At 37.0% G+C, this 17351-nt stretch overlaps 1 long non-coding RNA gene across 2 annotated transcripts; it reads left to right on the plus strand.

Moving 5' to 3' along the window:
* The first annotated feature begins 1111 nt into the window (after nt 1–1111).
* Nucleotides 1112–9976, plus strand: LOC144333972 (uncharacterized). Of its 2 annotated transcripts, none has more exons than XR_013403111.1 (3): nt 1112–1221; nt 2136–2414; nt 9850–9976. It is a non-coding gene; the product is annotated as an uncharacterized LOC144333972 (long non-coding RNA). The 2 variants fall into 2 exon arrangements; XR_013403112.1 differs by lacking the exon at nt 1112–1221 and adding an exon at nt 3341–3385 and having other exon boundaries at nt 2296–2414.
* The last annotated feature ends 7375 nt before the right edge of the window (nt 9977–17351 follow it).

The following is a 17351-nucleotide window of genomic DNA, read 5'->3' on the forward strand; positions in this document are numbered from 1 at the left end:
CTAGGGAGCTCTTCCTAACAATCTGGGCTGGAAAGAGTGTGCTCCTTTAGGAAACAGAGCATGTGGTCCTTTAGGAAACAGAGCTTGTATTACCCATTGAGAATCCATTATTACTTTGAATTTTTAGTTTTGTTTTCATGTGTTGCTTTATCTTCTTAATTAAATTATCTCTTCCAGGGAGAGGACATCTTATTCTTGTTGGATCATGCACAGTGCCTGAAGCATTCTGTTGAGTGTAGAAAGTATTGGTGAATGTTTGTTAACTGATTTGTTGAATTTTTTTTTTCACCGAACACATTCCCAAGAAACAGCCAAACCCAGAGTTAGGAAACCATCTGGCAAGAACTGTTCACGAGAATGCTTCTTAGCCTCCACATCTTAAAGGTCTTAAAATAGCTAACATTTATCGTACATTTTACTATATGCCAGGTATTATGCTAAGCCCATTATATATGTTACCTCATGTAATTAATCTTCAAAACAATCTCGTGTCATAAACACTACAAATACTTTGATTTTAAAACTGAGGAAAATGAGATTCAGGGAGATTGTCATTTTATTTGCAGTCAGTAAGTTGCAGATGTAAGATTCAAAACCAGACTTCACATCTACCGACTTCAATGACCCTGAAATTTGTTCACAGAGAACATTTAACATAACTGTCTTCATCATCTCCTTCTCCATCATTAAAATCTGTGGGTAAGTCTCTTGCTTTTCCAATCTTCATTGCTTTTCTAGTCTTTGAAATATTATACAAAGTCAAGAAATGCAAGAGACTTACTCATAGCTATCCGTCCAGAGCTAGAGTCAGAATTAGCATCTAGATCTTGAGATAGGGAACTTCTTACTCTACCGTGTTGGTTTTAAGACAAATCTGTCGAGGCAAACTTTTTGCTGGGCACTGCAGAAAGAAAGAAACCGAGGGTCTGCTATTTGTCTCCAGAGGCCTTACAAACTGGTAGAAGATGCATAACAGAAGAGCTTATGAAGTTAAAGATGACAGCATAGCAGCCCTGGTGAGATCCTTTTAGACATAACATGGTAGGAAGGACTGTTTGACAAAGTGAATGGCTGTCTTTCAGAAAATACAGGGAGGTGTGATGTACCCATCATCACAAGCAGATGGAATCCTTAGAGAGTCGGATTTCATCTATATATCACCTATTATATGTAGTTATTGATGGATAAATACTTCAACAACTAAAGGCACAAAGAGAGCAGGTGGGCATAGGAGTTGGTCAACATCTCACTGCTATTGTTTTTTCAAGCTGAAGCTAGAGAAGAAGATTCCTAAGATCCAGGAGGAAATGATCATAGTGAGTAAGAGGGTGCAAATTTGGAAGGTTGGACTTGATGACCTCTCCAGCGTTAAGTGTGAATGATTCTTTCCAGGGATTTGGCTTGTTGCCAGAGACCTTGGCCACCTACTATTTTGTTGCTTTGCTGATTAGCAAATTTTCTCGGAAACATTTCTCACATTCATGAGCCCCCTTCCTGGGGTAGGTGGACCCAGAAAATGTTTTCTCCCATTTTAGTTGGCCATGTGTTTGAAACTCAGATGGACCTAAGTCTTTCAGCATCATTGTCACTACTGTGTGTCTATCCATAAAAAGAAGGTGTAGGCTCACGCCTGTAATCCCAGAACTTTGGGAGGCCAAGGTGGGTGGATCACGAGGTCAGGAGTTCGAGACCAGCCTGGCCAACATGGCGAAATCCCGTATCTACTAAAAATATAAAAATTAGCCAGGAGTAGTGGTGCATGCCTGTAATCCCAGCTACTCGGGAGGCTGAGGCAGGAGAATCACTTGAACCCGGGATGCAGACGTTGCAGTGAGCCGAGATCACTGCACTCTAGTCTGGGTGACAGAGCAAGACTCCATCTCAAAAAAGAAAAAAAAAAGAAGGCGTAAGGCTCTCTGTAGTATCATGAAATTAGCCATTTGGGATTGCAAAAAGTTTCCTCTTTCAATTGGAGAGAAATAGTTTAGATTAGATGGTGGAGCCCCTACCACATCTCCCAAAATTTAAATTATAACATGAACAGTAATTTAGGTTTGATTTTAATATTTTGTCATTCTTAAACCGAATAAAAGCCACATCTTTCTAAAGACCCTCCTAATTTTTATTATGGACAGTTCACAAAGACATTATTGGTGATTCCATGTTGAGTCATGAAAAATCAACCTTGAGCCAAGCAGAGTGGAGAGTCATACTGGCCATTCCTGGGACCATCAAAAATGACAGGACTCACACAAAAGGCAAAACCTTTAAGAGGTGTTTTAAACATCATATGGGCCAAAGAGAAGCTGGATTTCCTACTGGAGTCAGCTGTAACACACGTGTGATGAAATTGGGCTGTGAGGACAAGGCAGTGAGCAGAGAGGACAGCAATCCTTATGGGATCAAGCTCTAAGGTGAAGTTGCAGGATCTGAAGGCCAGCTCCCCTGCTTAATCACTATGTGGCTTTCGGCAAGTCATTTCACTTCTGAATGATTCATATTGGAAGTAAAATATATGACTGGTTAAAATAGTTTCTAACTTTATTATGGGGATTAAATGGACCAATATACTCAAAGCTTTTCAGAAAGAGTCTGGTGCAAAGTAAGCACTTAGAAAAATGTTAGCTTTTATTATAATAGAAACTATTAATATAATAATTATTCCTGGGTGTAAAATTAGGGAAAATCATTAGAATAGAAAGGCAGAAAGAAACAAGAATCAGAAGAGGAACAAGAGAGATTTCAAGGAAGGGGAAAGGATGTTTGGGAGATACTACTTTTTCCCTAGATTGGTATCCAAGCTAGATTTTAAAATCTTGAGATAGGGCCTTGTCTTTTATGATGGGCAGGATTTCTTTGCTCTCAGCATTGATAAAATGAGGCATGATCAGTGGCTGGTTGAATGATGTATAGCTCCAGCTGAAATCAAGATCATTGTGTGCTGACCTCTGAACTTGGTAAGATTGCAATGATTACTCTTATTCCACGCAGAGGCTCCTTAGTGTCAAGCCATGGTTGTCCCTGTTTTGATGAGTATTCACCACCTGGTTGTGTGTGACCTGGCTTCTGGTTATAACCATACCAGCCTGCTTGACTTCCTATAGCATATTGCCATCAGACACTGCTCTCCCATATTCTGCAACATGAGAGAAGTTTTCACAATTGGGGCATGAGGGGCAGTGCTAGTGGCTACAACATTTTATCTCAAATCAGGGGTTCTGCAAACTGCCCCTGGTTAATTTACTCCAGAGTCTAATGTAAGAAGGTATCTGAGTAGCACACAATTGCATATATAATTGCTTTCCAGCATTCTTTTATAATTTTCCTCAATATCATCCAGGTATCCTAGATACATTTGGAGAATTCACCTGAGCTACAGGATGTGGTAGGATTTGGTGAGCAGGTGGTGATTCTTACAGAACCCCTCACACGTTCATGCACAGAACTTCCCCAGCACACTCCCAGGTAGGACCACCTCCCTCTTCATTGTGCAAAGATTCACCACTGGTTCCAGCCTTCTCTGTGCACTTTGAAGATATGCATCAAGTTTTATTCATCTCTGATTTTCTAGCCTCTGCAGACTACCTGGTGTGCAAGAGGCTTCGTAAGTAATAAATAAAGAGAAAACATTAAAGCAACATTAAAGGAAGAGGGTTAACCAGACTACAGATTTGAGACCTCCATCTCACAGGGCCAACAGTCATGTTGATGTTTTCATGCTTTCTTGGATATAAAAGTCACATTACACTTTGCCTCTCAGTGACCGTGTACAAAGGTTCATTTATAATTAATAGACTAAGTCTTTAATAAAGCAAACCAAATGTCATCTTTCCTTTTTTCTGCAATATGAAGTCATTATTTCCACTGGATGAAAGCACTTTTGACCTATAAAGATAAAAAAAGTGAGATGTTAGGTGACTTCAGTGTATAAAAATACTGTTTCTTGTTACCAATAATATATACTCAACCATCATCTTCATCTTTATCATGGTCTCTGGGGGCAAACTGAATCTGAGTTAGCAGGGTTTAATGAAAGTTGTTCTGAACATCTGGGTCATTGTAGAGACACATATTGAAAATTGAGACACTTCATATGTCAACAGATATTCTAGAAGAAACCTATTTTCTCTCATTCATTTATGAGTCCAAGGAGAGGAACAGTTCTTTGTTCGTCTCTCCATCCATGATATCATGGTCCATGCCTGAACCTCACCTAATGCCTACTGTATGTTTTACCAATGTTGAAGGAGTACCAAGAAGCATTAACATCATGAGTCCCAAAACTCATATAATGCCCCCACCTGGCCTCTTTTTTTTTTTTTTTTTTTTTTTTTTTGAGTCCTGGGCTCCTTGGCCACTAGCTACAATATACTCTTCTCCAAGTCACTCCCCTTTGGAAGTCGTTGTTATTTCTAACAGTGGAGACTTTCACTAGATGGGAATTGAGGTCCTCTCAGCTTCATCTATAATGCTATGAATGCTATGAGTCTATCTGGACTGGTATATTAGGAATTTTGTGGTCTTCTGGGCAATGCACTTAATAGAGTTACTGTTAGACAAAAATTTCCCAATATGGTAAAATTTGATGGTCACAAAGATTTGAATACTGCTACGTATTTTCTTAAAGGAAGGTAGAAATAAAACCTACTTGTGAATCTATTGAAAAACTTAAAGTTCCTTGAACTATTTTGTTGTGCGAAAGCTTATCTATAAGTTCTAAGGAAGAAAGAAATTCAATTGAAATAAGACTTGTGTTTGGGGGAAAAAAGGAAAATTTTAGTTTTTTTCTTCTTCTGAACTTATACTAGAGATAACACAGGTGCAAAGAATGTTTTGTAGAATAAGAGACTCCTTGAGCTTACAGGATCTTTGAATATAACTCTCAACATTTTTTACTGTCTTGAGCTTTTTGAAGTGGATGAAGCCAAAATCCTTTCTATGCATACATATCTCCCAGAACATTTTTTTCAGGATGTTAGGATCTTCCTGGACCTCTCAAATTAGTGATATTAATACTTATAGTCAAGATCCTGCATCTAGCTTTGCCAGTGACTGTAGTCACAGACAAATTACTTTCTCTGTTTGTTTTTTTTCATTTATAAAGCAAAATTATTGTATGAGATGATTCATTCACCCTCTCTAGGTAAAGTTTTCCATTTTTCTATTATTTAAGCTGAATATGCCGTGATTAGAGAATTCCCCTGCAGGATAATTGAACAAGAGAGCACAGAAAGCACATTGATGCTTCCCTACCATGCCCACCTCAACCGACTCTCCATTTCACTCAGTTACATTGCAGTTTATCATGGCTCAGTAACATGAGGAAAATATGGGGTAGTAAGATTTTATTAAAGTTATTATGAAGATTTGCCTCATTGGAGGCTTCAAGAAGTACCAGTAGGAATTAGAATGATACAAAGTAGAAAATGACTTGCTTAACTGTATGTATTTCTGAGAACTGGATGTAATAAATTTTGCATCTTCCTAGGAGACAGGAAAAATGTCTAATTCTGTGAAATTCAGGGTGTGGACCAGAAGGATAATTTGTTTTATGCATCCTGTGAGCACAAGTGATGTTGGAACTCAGCTAGAAATAAGAGTCTTTAGGGAATGGGGAAGTCCTATATGCATAAGTTTTGAAATTCAGATGGAAGAGTCTTATTTTAAAAAGACTTTGCATGAGCCAAATGTATAAAGTTGCAACTTTATTCAACTCAACCGGAGATCCTCTGAGATGAAGCCAGCAAACCCCATCCATGTGACCTTGGCTGGCTTTGAATGGCCCCATGCGGTCCATTGACCTTCTTCAGGAAAAGGAGCCACTGGAGACAGGAAAAGGAAGAGAATATTCCTCCAAACAATGAATACTTACATTTTCTCAGCTTTCTAGAGTAGGGTGGGATTCGAGGGGTAGAATTTCTCTGCTCATTTTTAAGGGCATTTTTTGGTTTGTTTTTAAGGAATCATTTTTTTCCCTTCTCCAATTTGAAAATAAATTAAAGCAAAACAAGGGAGGAGAGATGACAAGATTCTCATTCATTTGTTTACCCTTTATTCCCTCTATCAACTACTTTTTGACTATTTAGTGGGAAGCAAGAGAAATATAGTAGTAAATACAAAGCAGTGAGGAAAACTTATAATAACCTTATCCACTTGGATATCATGTAAGCCTGTAATCATTTAAATTAGCCAGTAGGGGAGAAACTTCTGAAAGAAGTGAGCTGTTCTTAGATTTGATGTAGAAGTAGGTGTCAGCTGCTGGATGAAGGAGAAGAAAGGGCATTCTAGTTGTGTAAATGGCCTGTATAAAGGCCAATGAGCAAGGAACAGCAAATATTGAAGCAAAACTGGAGAGAATGGTGCATGGAGGTGATGAGACCAGAGTAGAGTCTGTCCACAAAGCCATGCGCTAGGATGGAGAGTATGCACGGGACACTCAAGCTAGGGTGTATGAGAGGAGACAGAAGAAGAAGAGGTCTCTGGTGAATTTACATCAGGACTGAAACACGATTAGGTATGCTGTTTAGAAAGATCATTTATGCAACGGTTTCTCGGATATATTTGGCGATATGAGACTCAGAGGGAGGGGGCAAGCTAGAAGGCTGTGGCTGATAATGTGTGAGCCATATGACTAGGGCCTGGACTTGGGCGGTGGCAGTGACATTGTTGCAATAAATAGAGAAAGCAAGTCTCAGGGGATTTTAGGTAGTAGGAGGTAGGGCATAATAATGAAACATAATGGTGAAAGAAGAGTAGGCAGTGGCAGGCAATGCTCAGAAGTATTGATGGATACATGGCAAGTTCAGAAAAAATTCAATTGATGCTGACAGTGATAGATGCCTAACAGGAAGATGCATTAACATGGAGACAGAGAAACCTTAGTCTTCATCTATCACCACTTTAGGAGACATGAACCGTGTCCTGTATGTACGACTGCATTTCACTGTGGGAAGGCAAACACAACTGCTTTCCATGATGGGCATCTGGTCCTGGAGTCCTAGATTGAACAAAGGTTAGTTTTAGCTCCTAGACTATTGGCTTGGCCACCACACATTGAATCTCGTAAGTACAGTTATTATGTCTTGTTCATCCCTTTACATTCATGCTGGTCATGTTCTTGATATATCAGATCTATTCAATAAATGTTTACTTAATGAATACATTAAGTATGCTCTTAGACCTGCCGTGCTGAACCAGGGACCTATTGACTCCATTATTGCACTAGAGTATGGTTTGTCTATAAAACTTGAGATGTGTTTCAAAGTTATCTTTGAAAACTTGGTGACTCACCCTTATCTTCATGACTCATCTTCATCGTCCCTGTCAGACCTTCATACAAATGAATAAAATTTGCTTTGAGAGCCAGCACTTTCTCTCCTATGCTCATGTTATCTTTTCCCATATCCCACGTTTTATTCCTTCTTGAAGGCTCTATTATAATAGTTTCTCCTGCTATACTTCATCCAGAGTCTTTGTCCTTCATTGCCATCTGTAGAGATGAATGATTGACCACATTTAAAAATGATACATTTTACTGACAACGTTGGGATTTTCACCAATGTCTATGCCCAAAATAGAAGACATGTCTTTCTCCTCTAGGCATCCACGATACTTAATACTAGCCTCTGCTCCTTCCAAATGTTGAACTTCTCCAGGGCTGGAGCTGAATCATGTTTATCACTTTAATCTTAAGGACTTGATAAATACATTCTTGCTGAATGAATAATTGAATTACAACCTGCAGCCAGCAGTTTGAGAGGTCGTGTTTTGAGATCTGTGACCTTCCCTGGTCTCCTAGAGTCATATTACCTTGTCTCTGTCTTCATCATTTCTATCATCTCTGTTTCTCTTTCTCATATATATCTCTGAATATATATTTAAATTTTTATTATATTATTTAATCAATTTATACTTATAAAATTTGGCCTAATGCGTATTTTCTCAACTATCTTCCTACACATCCGCCCTTGGATCATCTAAAAATAACGAATGTCCCTTTAACTTACGATGTGAAGAGGAGGGAGCACAGGGCCCAGAGTCAGGGGCCTGCATGGTTGTCCTGGCCTGGAATGTCTCAGCTGTGTGGCCTTGGGCAAGTCATTTGGATGACCGGTTATGGCAGTGGTGGTTGTGAAGGCAGTCGTGATGATGGGACTTAAATTTCTGTCTGACTCCCAAGATAATTTCCGGGATTTGATAGGGGAATAATTCCTGAATGAGAAAAGATATTTCTTGAACACTTCGGTGTCCCAGGACTTCCCCACCATGAGTTTATCTTAGCCCTGGGGCAACACCACACCCAGATGTGAAATGCAAGCAAGTCTGGCACTGGGAGACGTCCAAATACTCTCGACTTCCGAGAATGTGGGTGTTTGGTGGCAGTAGAGTTTGTCTTTGGAACATGAGATTCTTTTAGGTCTCCTCCTGTCCTGACCCCTGTGAATCTGAAAGACTGTGGAGTTTATTTTCAGTCCTGGGGCTTCTAAGTCCTGCTGTCCTGGTCAGGCTCAAATTCCACAGAACAATGAATCCATTTTGCAGCGTAGGAAAAGACCCACATACCCGGCCTTCATTTCACTACGTGTGTTTCTGTTGGGATTGACCACAATCAGAATGTGCTGGACAAAGGGAGCTGGAGTCTTCCTGGCCTTTTATAAATGGTAGCGCAGCAGCTGCTCTTGGAAGGATCAACAACTTAACAATATCCAGCATGATAACTTTCAAAACCTCACGTGTGTGAGGAGCAGCGATGAGCGGGGAGGCAACAGATGTTAGTAGCCACAGCAGGAAGACCAGGTTGCAAGGGACAGGGGAATATGGTGGTGGTTGTGGAAGCCAGGACACCCTCACCCCTGGCTGCACAGCATCTCCATAGTGTAGGTGAAACCTGCAGAGGCGGGGCTCCTCTGCCGCAACAGCCCCAGGTCCTTCCCCTCTGTTCCTCCACATTCAGCCAAAGGATTTCTTGGGAAAAAATTCCACAGAGATAACCAGAGCAAAGTGTTAGTGGCAGAGGAATGCAATCAAGCTGTTCCTGTTCTCCTTCATTAAACAGTGCCTTACACTTGTTGGGACAATCCTCCAATAACAGACCTTTTGTAGCTAAAGCAATGAGAGAGATGAATGTATTTAGAGGCTCAAAGCGCCATTCATGGACGAAATGGAGCTTCCTTGCCTGGAAAGACCTGGTGTCCTTTTCATGTTTTCTTTAAGCTTCGCTGTGTGCATCTTAGCACCAATCTAACTTATTTAGCACCAGATCAGTCATGACATACCAATGCTGGGTGAAAATATACAAGATACTTAATATGTTATTTCCAAAGGAAAGGAGTTCACCAATATCTTTTGCTCCTTGCCCTCTGAACAAATATTTTATTGTTTTGTTTTTGCTTTCCTTTGTGTGGAGACTGGGGTCTTGCTATGTTGCCCAGGCTAGTCTCCAACTCCTGGGCTCAAGCTATCCTCCTGCTTCTGCCTCCTTAAGTGCTGGGATTATAGTCGTGAGCCACCCTGCACAGCCTGAACAAATATTTTCATTGAAGTCACGCACATTTCTGCAGATCTGATATATTTCCAGGATATCACTTAGTCATTTTTGGACTCAAAGCCAGAACCGCAAATTCAGTCGGAAGGAGCCCTGGATTCCCGGTCAGAATGCCAGAATTCTAGCTGTGTTTCTAATTTAGCCAGCAGTGTGACTTAGAGCAAAACATGTAACCTCTGGCAGATTTTAAGAACTAGATAATAGACTAGATAGTGTAAATGTCTTTTCAACTTTTAGAGTTTGTATGGCCCCATTAAAATTTGTGAAGTTTTATTGTTTGTCTATTTATTTGTTTTGTTTTTTAGAAAAGTTGCTAAAACTGCTGCGAGATTCTGGCTAAGAAAGTTTCATGAGTTTTACAGAAAAATGTGAATGGAAGACAGAACTAGATACAAATTTGAATGGTAATCTAAATAAAAGGCATTTTTCATTTTAATGCTTTATTAGTGTCATGGAGGGAATACAGGAAGAGAAAGCAAGCATTTAAATATATATAAAATTCAGATTTTTCAAAAATATGAACTATATTACTAATAGCAATCCTTGGAATTTTGGTGTGCTTATATTCATCATCCACGTCTAAAATAATCCCTATTCAATCAATAAAACTCCAAATTACCAATTTTAGTGTGAGTGAGTTTATTTTTATATAACTTTTTAAAAACCTGGGGATTTTTATCCTATGCACAACTGGTACAAATGGTGACTTGAAAATGTTTGTAGATGTTTTCATTATTTTGAAAAGGAAAAACAAAACAAAACAAAAAAACTGAGAGCTGAATTTAGTAAAGGAAGATGAAAATTTTCTCCCAAGAACTATAATCAGAGAAGAGATTTTGAACCAGTAGTTTTGGAAGAAATGAGGTGAAGAAGGCCAGAATCTGTGCACTTCTTTCTGGTTTTTGAGAAATGTGCCCATGGAAGTAATGTGATTTGGTACAAAGATATCACAGGCAGAAGAAGGCCATATCCCAGGAATAGGGTGGAAGTTTGAGAAATAACCCCCCAAGCTATGAAAAGTTTAAATCCTCACTTTGTAAGATCATTCTTACCATTTACAGCTGATTCTCTGCGTCTCTGGGATTATGGTAACAACTGGCATGTGTGATGAAGACATTAGAGAAATAGTTTTAAAACTATTGGTATTAGCTGGAGAACCAGTCAGATAACATATGAGTTAAAAACTATGTAAGTAGAGATATTGTTTACATCACCTCAAAACAAGGGGCAAAATGGGAATTGTGAAGAGAACTATTCTAAATAATTTTAATAAGCAAGACTATAAATGGAAATTAATAACATAATGCTCATCAATAATATTTTATTTAATTAATTAGGTAATTAAATATAAATAAATAAATAAATATATATATATTTTGTGTATATATATATATATTTTTTTTTTTTTTGAGACAGTCTTGCTCTGTCACCCAGGCCTGGAGTGCAGTGGAGCAATCTCAGCTCACTGCAGCCTCCGCCTCCTGGGTTCAAGTGATTCTCATGCCTCAGACTCCCGAGTAGCTGGGATTACAGGTGCGTGCCACCACACCTGGCTAATTTTTGTATTTTTAGTAGAGGTGAGATTTAGCCATTTTGGCCAGACTGCTCTTGAACTCCTGACCTCAGTTGATTGACCCGCCTTGGCCTCCCAAAGTGCTGGGATTACAGATGTGAGCCACAGTGCCAGGCTTATTTATTTTAGAGACAGGGTCTTGCCCCATCATCCAGGCTGCAGTGCAGTGGTGCAATCATAGCTCTCTGCAATCTCCAAATTCTGGGCTCAAGCAATCCCATCTGCCTCAGCCTCTCCAGCAGTTAGGACAATAGGCATGCACTACTAGGCAAAGCTAATTTTTTTTTCAATAGATACGGGATCTCACTATGTTGTTCAGGCTAATGTCAAACTCCTGGCCTCCCAAAGTGTTGAGCTAACAGATGTGCAAGCCACCACGCCCAGCCAATATTATTTTAAAAGTAATACAACTCCTCTGCTTTTATCTTTGTTTAGTACTACATCTTTATTGTTTCTGTAAACATAATAAAACATAATGGACTTATATAAGGTCACTCATACATTCTCCAACACTATTTTACAAAGAAAGTCTGCAAATTAATTTACTATGGAAATTTTGGCTAGACTAAATGAGGGACTGTTTCCATTCTGTCACCCTAAGGAGCATGGTTACTAACTGTAAGACCAGTAGATCTGCTATCTGACCAAGAGTCTCAAGAACAGTCATGATTTTATTTACGTATGTACTTAATTAGCTTGATTTCACCCTATTTTATTTTAACCAGTGTCATTAGGGAAAATGAGGTTAAAATTAAAGGCAATTTTTCTCTGAATACTTTTCTCTGAATAATTTTTGTATACAACTTTAATTGAATTATTTTTTTGCTGAAAATGGAATTAAAGTGTGTGACTTTTTATCATGAAAAAGTCAAAAAGATTAAAGAATTCAGCATATATATTACTGGAGATTAGATAAAACTGTACAGGGAAACTTTTGTAAATAGCCTGAGTGAGAGAAGCAAAGGTGGCTCTTACAAACATCTGAAAGTAATAACTCAGACTCAAATATAAAAGTAAACAATAATACAGCCCTAGTGAGCCCCACCTCCCACTTTGGCTTGGAAATTGGTCCTCTAGGCTCTGTGCTTTATGAACCATTATCCTAAAACATATACTGTAAAAAGTAGTATCAGATTTAAATTCGCTACTATTAAAGCTATTGCCTGTTGTTAAAATGCTCCCAGCAGAAATTGGTAATATCCCTTTAAACTTGATTCAGTGAATACTGAGATTGCTGTGCTGATCTTCACTCAACAGTTTTCTAGCATTAAAACAAGTGTTTTGATAAACCTCTTAACAAATTATTACTTTCTAATCGATGCATGTTAAAATGGTGGAAATTCCTTTTTTGATCAATGAACGAAAGAATGACAATATGAGATCTTTTTAAAATTGACATTTTGTATGAATCTGTTCAGTCATTCAATGAGTTTTCTAATGGAAAAGTGCATTGGAAAGCCAATCACTGAAGTTAAGGAATTTGCGAACCCTGTGATAGGTGCCATGTAAAACACAAAGATGAATATGAATCTAAAGAGCTTACCACCTACCGGGAAAAATCAAATGCCAGTCAAACATCAAGGCCCTATAAAATTTTAAATTACATAATTTAATTGAGGTTGGACTTCTGGCTATTGCAGAGTAATAAGATAGGCAAACCCTCTCCCCCAAAAGCAAGTGGGAACTAAATCAATTGTCAAAAACAATCATTTCAGAGCTCTGGAAATTTTCTAAATCAAAGTAACACATTCAGAAATGTTTATTTATGAAAAACTGCTGTAACTTTGGGTAAGATAAACCATATGATGTTCTACAAAAAAATTATAAATAAATTTGAAAGAATTGGAATCATGCAAAGTATGTTCTCTAAACAAAACGGAATACATTTGAAATCAACAAGAGAAAAAAAATTTGGGAATTTCCAAAGTTTTGGAAATAACACAACTCATTTCTAAGTAAGAAAAAGATAAATGAAGATACCAAAGAGACAATTAGAAATGAATTTTAACTGAATGAAACTAAAACAACATAAAATTATGGTTTGTAGCTGAAGCAATGTTCAGAAGAATATTTATAGCTTTACACACACACACACACATACACACACAAAGAAAGGTCTCATATAAATAATCTAAGCTCTATATTAAGAAACTAGAAATGGAAGAACAAATTATATCCAAACATTGTATCAAGAATATTTAATAAAGGAACAGAGTGAAAATAAAATAGAACACAAAATAGAAAAAATTAATAAAACCAAGCATTGACTTTGAAAAATATTTTTTAAAATGATAAAACTTTAGCTAGACTGACTATGCAAAAAAGGAATATTTTAGTCAGTTTAAACTGCTACAACATGGTACTATAGACTGGTTGGCTTTAAAACAGGAGCATATTTCTCAGAGTTGTGGAGGCTGCAAGTCCACTATCAGAGTCCCAGCAGGTGCTGTGAGAACTCTCTTCTGGGTTGAAGATGGCCAACTTCTCCCTATATTCGCTGGTGAAATGAGAGCTACACACTTCTCTGCCCTCTTCTTATAAGGGCACTTACTCCATTTATGAGGGCTCTACCCTCATGGCCTAATTATCTTTCAAAGATCCTACTTCTAAATACCATCGCGCTGAGGATGAGATTTCAACAAGGGAACTTTAGGGGAACACCGACATTCAGTCGATAACAGAGAGGATATCAACTTACCACTTTCAGGGATGAAAGAAGGGTCATCATTACACATACCGTAAAATATGTTAAGAAAATGTTGAGACACCTTTTTGACAAAAATATGACAACATATATTAAATGGAAAAAAAATTCCTAGAAAACCATCAAGTACTGAAACTGACTCAAGAACTGATTTATAGAAAATATGAATAGACCTATCGGAAGTAAATATATTGACTCTTTAATGTAAAAATCTCTTTGGAAAGAGAAGACCGGGTGTAAATGGCTTTACTGGTGAATTCTACCAAATATTTAAAGAGTAAATATAAATACCAATCATACTCAAACTATTCCAGAAAATAGAGAAGGAGAAAACACTTCCAACGCACTCTGTAAGGTCAGTATAACTCTGATACAAAATCCCCACAAAGACACTAAAAAAAATAAAAAATAATATACATCGATATCCCTCCTGAACATAAATGTAAAAATCCTCAAAAAATTAGCAATCTAATTTCAGCAGTATGTAAAAATGATTATAATTGAAGACCAAGTGAGATTTACCTCAGAAATACAAAGTTAGTTTAACATATAAAAGCTAATCAATGTAATACAAGTATTGATAGAATAAAGGGGGGGCACAATACATAATTATCTCAATAGATTCAGAAAACATTTGACAAAAGGTAGCACTTATTTATGATAAAACCTTTTTTTTTAATGTGGAATAGAAGCTAATGTTCTCTAAGTGGTACAGGGATATGGGAAAAACCTCTAGCTAATATCTCTCTTTACAGTGAAAGATTGAGTGCTTTCCACATAACATAAGGAATGCAGTGAATATTTCTTTTTTCACTACTCCTATTCAAGTTTTTACTAAGTTTCTAATAAAGGCACAAATTAAAGGAATCCAAATTGGAAAGGAAGAAAATTGGTTTTGCTTACAGACATGATAATACATGCAGAAAATCTTAAAGAATATACATTTTTAAAAGCTACCAGAACAAATAAATCATTTACTAATTTCATATGATACAAAATCAATATACTGTATTTATTTGTGGATGACTTGATAATGTTTGTAGAAAATTCTAAAGAATATCTTAGGCCGGGCGCGGTGGCTCAGGCCTGTAATCACAGCACTTTGGGAGGCCGAGGTGGGCAGATCACAAGGTCAGGAGATCGAGACCATCCTGGCTAACAGGGTGAAACCCCATCTCTACTAAAAATACACACACACACACACAAATTAGCTGGGCGTGGTGGCGGGCGCCTGTAGTCCCAGCTACTCGGGAGGCTGAGGCAGGAGAATGGCGTGAACCCGAGAGGCAGAGCTTGCAGTGAGCTGAGATCGCGCCACTGCACTCCAGCCTGGGCAACAGAGAGCGAGCGAGACTCTGTCTCAAAACAAACAAACAAACAAACAAACAAACAAAATCTTAAAAACCCTACTAGAACAAATAGATGAGTTCAGAAATTTCACAGGATGCAAAATCAACAACAACAAAAAATATTATTTCTACATACTAACAACAAATAAAGAAATGAATTCTACTTAAACAATAACACAAATAATAAAATACTAAGAATTAATTTAATAAAATAAGAGTTTTGCTGAAAACTACAAAATATTGCTAAGAAAAATCGAGAAGATGTAAATAAGGACTCAATAATTTTAGGATAGAAAATTTCCTTTAATTGATCTATAGATTCAAGGCAATCCCTGGCACAATCCTAGCAGGCTTTTTATGTCACCCACACTAAAGTGCAGTGTTTATTCACAGGTGCAATTATAGCGCACCAAAGCTTTGAATTTCTGTGCTCAACTGATCCTACTGCTTCAACCTTCCCAGTAGCTGAGACTACAGGTATATCTGGCCTAGCAGAATTTTTATGGAAAAACTGACAGAGTAATGTTATAATTTATGTAAAAATGCAAATGAGTATGAATTAAAAAATTGAAAAAAAATTAGGGAAGTTGCACTCCCAAATTTTTAAATTTAATATCAAGCTACAGCATCAAGAAACACTGTGGTACTGGTTTAAGGATAGACATATATCCAAGGAATACAATAGGGAGGCTGGAAATAAGGTATCAAGGAAATCTAATTTGAAAAAGAATCATGCTTTCAACATATGATGCTGGACAATGAGATGTCTTAATAAAAAATATAATCTTAGATCCTTAACTCACACCATATACAAGTATTATCTCAAAATGTGTCATATTTCTAAATGCTAAAACTAAAAATATAGAGTGTCTAGAAGAAAATAAAGAATGAAATCTTTGCAATTTTGGATAAAACAAACATGTCTTAGATATGATATTAAAAACAGCATTCATTAAACAAAAACTTGGTAAACGAATTTGATAAAAGTTTTGCAACTAACATGACCTTAAAATAAAAATTCATGGCACAGACAAGGAGAAAATATTTGCAAACCAAATATCTGATAAAAGACTTATATTCAGAATGTAACTCAACAATATGAAGTCAAGCAACTGAAGTAAAAAATAGGAAAGATTTTAATAAATATTTCATATCCCCTCTATATACATACTTATACATATTTAATATATACTTATGTATATAAACATGTATATATAAATATACACATATGATTACTAAGCACATGAAAATGCATTAGACTGCACTGTCACTAAAGAAGTGCTAATGAAAATCACGATGGTCTTTATTAGAGACCTACTAGAATGCTATACTAAAAAACCGGATACTAACAGTTGAAGTGAATATAGAACAGTAGAATACTAAAAAATGCTAGACAGAAGGTAAAAGGGTCCAGAAACTTTGGTAAATTATTTATATATTAATATTTCTTAAAAAGTTAAACACATAATATATGACTCAGTAATTACAGTCCTAAATATCTGCCCAAGAGAAATAAATACAGGTGCACAGAATGACATAGAAGCATTATTCTTCCTAACTCCAAACTAGAAATAATGCAATTGTCTGTCAACTGATGAATGGATAAACACATGTGACCTGTATGTACATGAAATACAGAATACAGTCCAGGAATAAACATAAATGAACTACTCATATCTACTGCAACACAAATAGACCTCAAAAACATTATACTAAGTGAATGAAGTCAGATTTAAAAGACTACATAATGTGATCTCATTATATGAAATTTCTAAAAAAGCAACTCTAAAAGCAGAAAGCAGATCAGTGATTTGGTAATGTAGGTGGGAGCTGACAGTACGAGGCAATTTTGGAGAGTATTGGAAATGTTCTAAAAATGCCCAGTGGTGATGGCTGCAGAAACCCATTAAATTATTAAAAATCAGTAAAAATTAAATATGTAGTTTCATATAATCATGCTTTGACACATTTTATACAGAAACATCCTTCTACTCACCTGTGTTTCCCTCATTAACTCTTATTCACCCTTCAGAATGAATCTCAATTTTTACATGATTTTCTAAGGTTTCCCAGACATTTCAGAGTTACTTGGTAATATCTATCTTTCTGTACCATGTTCATTTTATATACATATTTGACTCCCTCATTAGACGAGGGGCTATTGAGGAAAGATTCCTGGAT

Source organism: Macaca mulatta, chromosome 13 (assembly GCF_049350105.2).
Source record: "Macaca mulatta isolate MMU2019108-1 chromosome 13, T2T-MMU8v2.0, whole genome shotgun sequence".
NCBI classification, from domain to species: Eukaryota; Metazoa; Chordata; class Mammalia; order Primates; family Cercopithecidae; genus Macaca; species Macaca mulatta.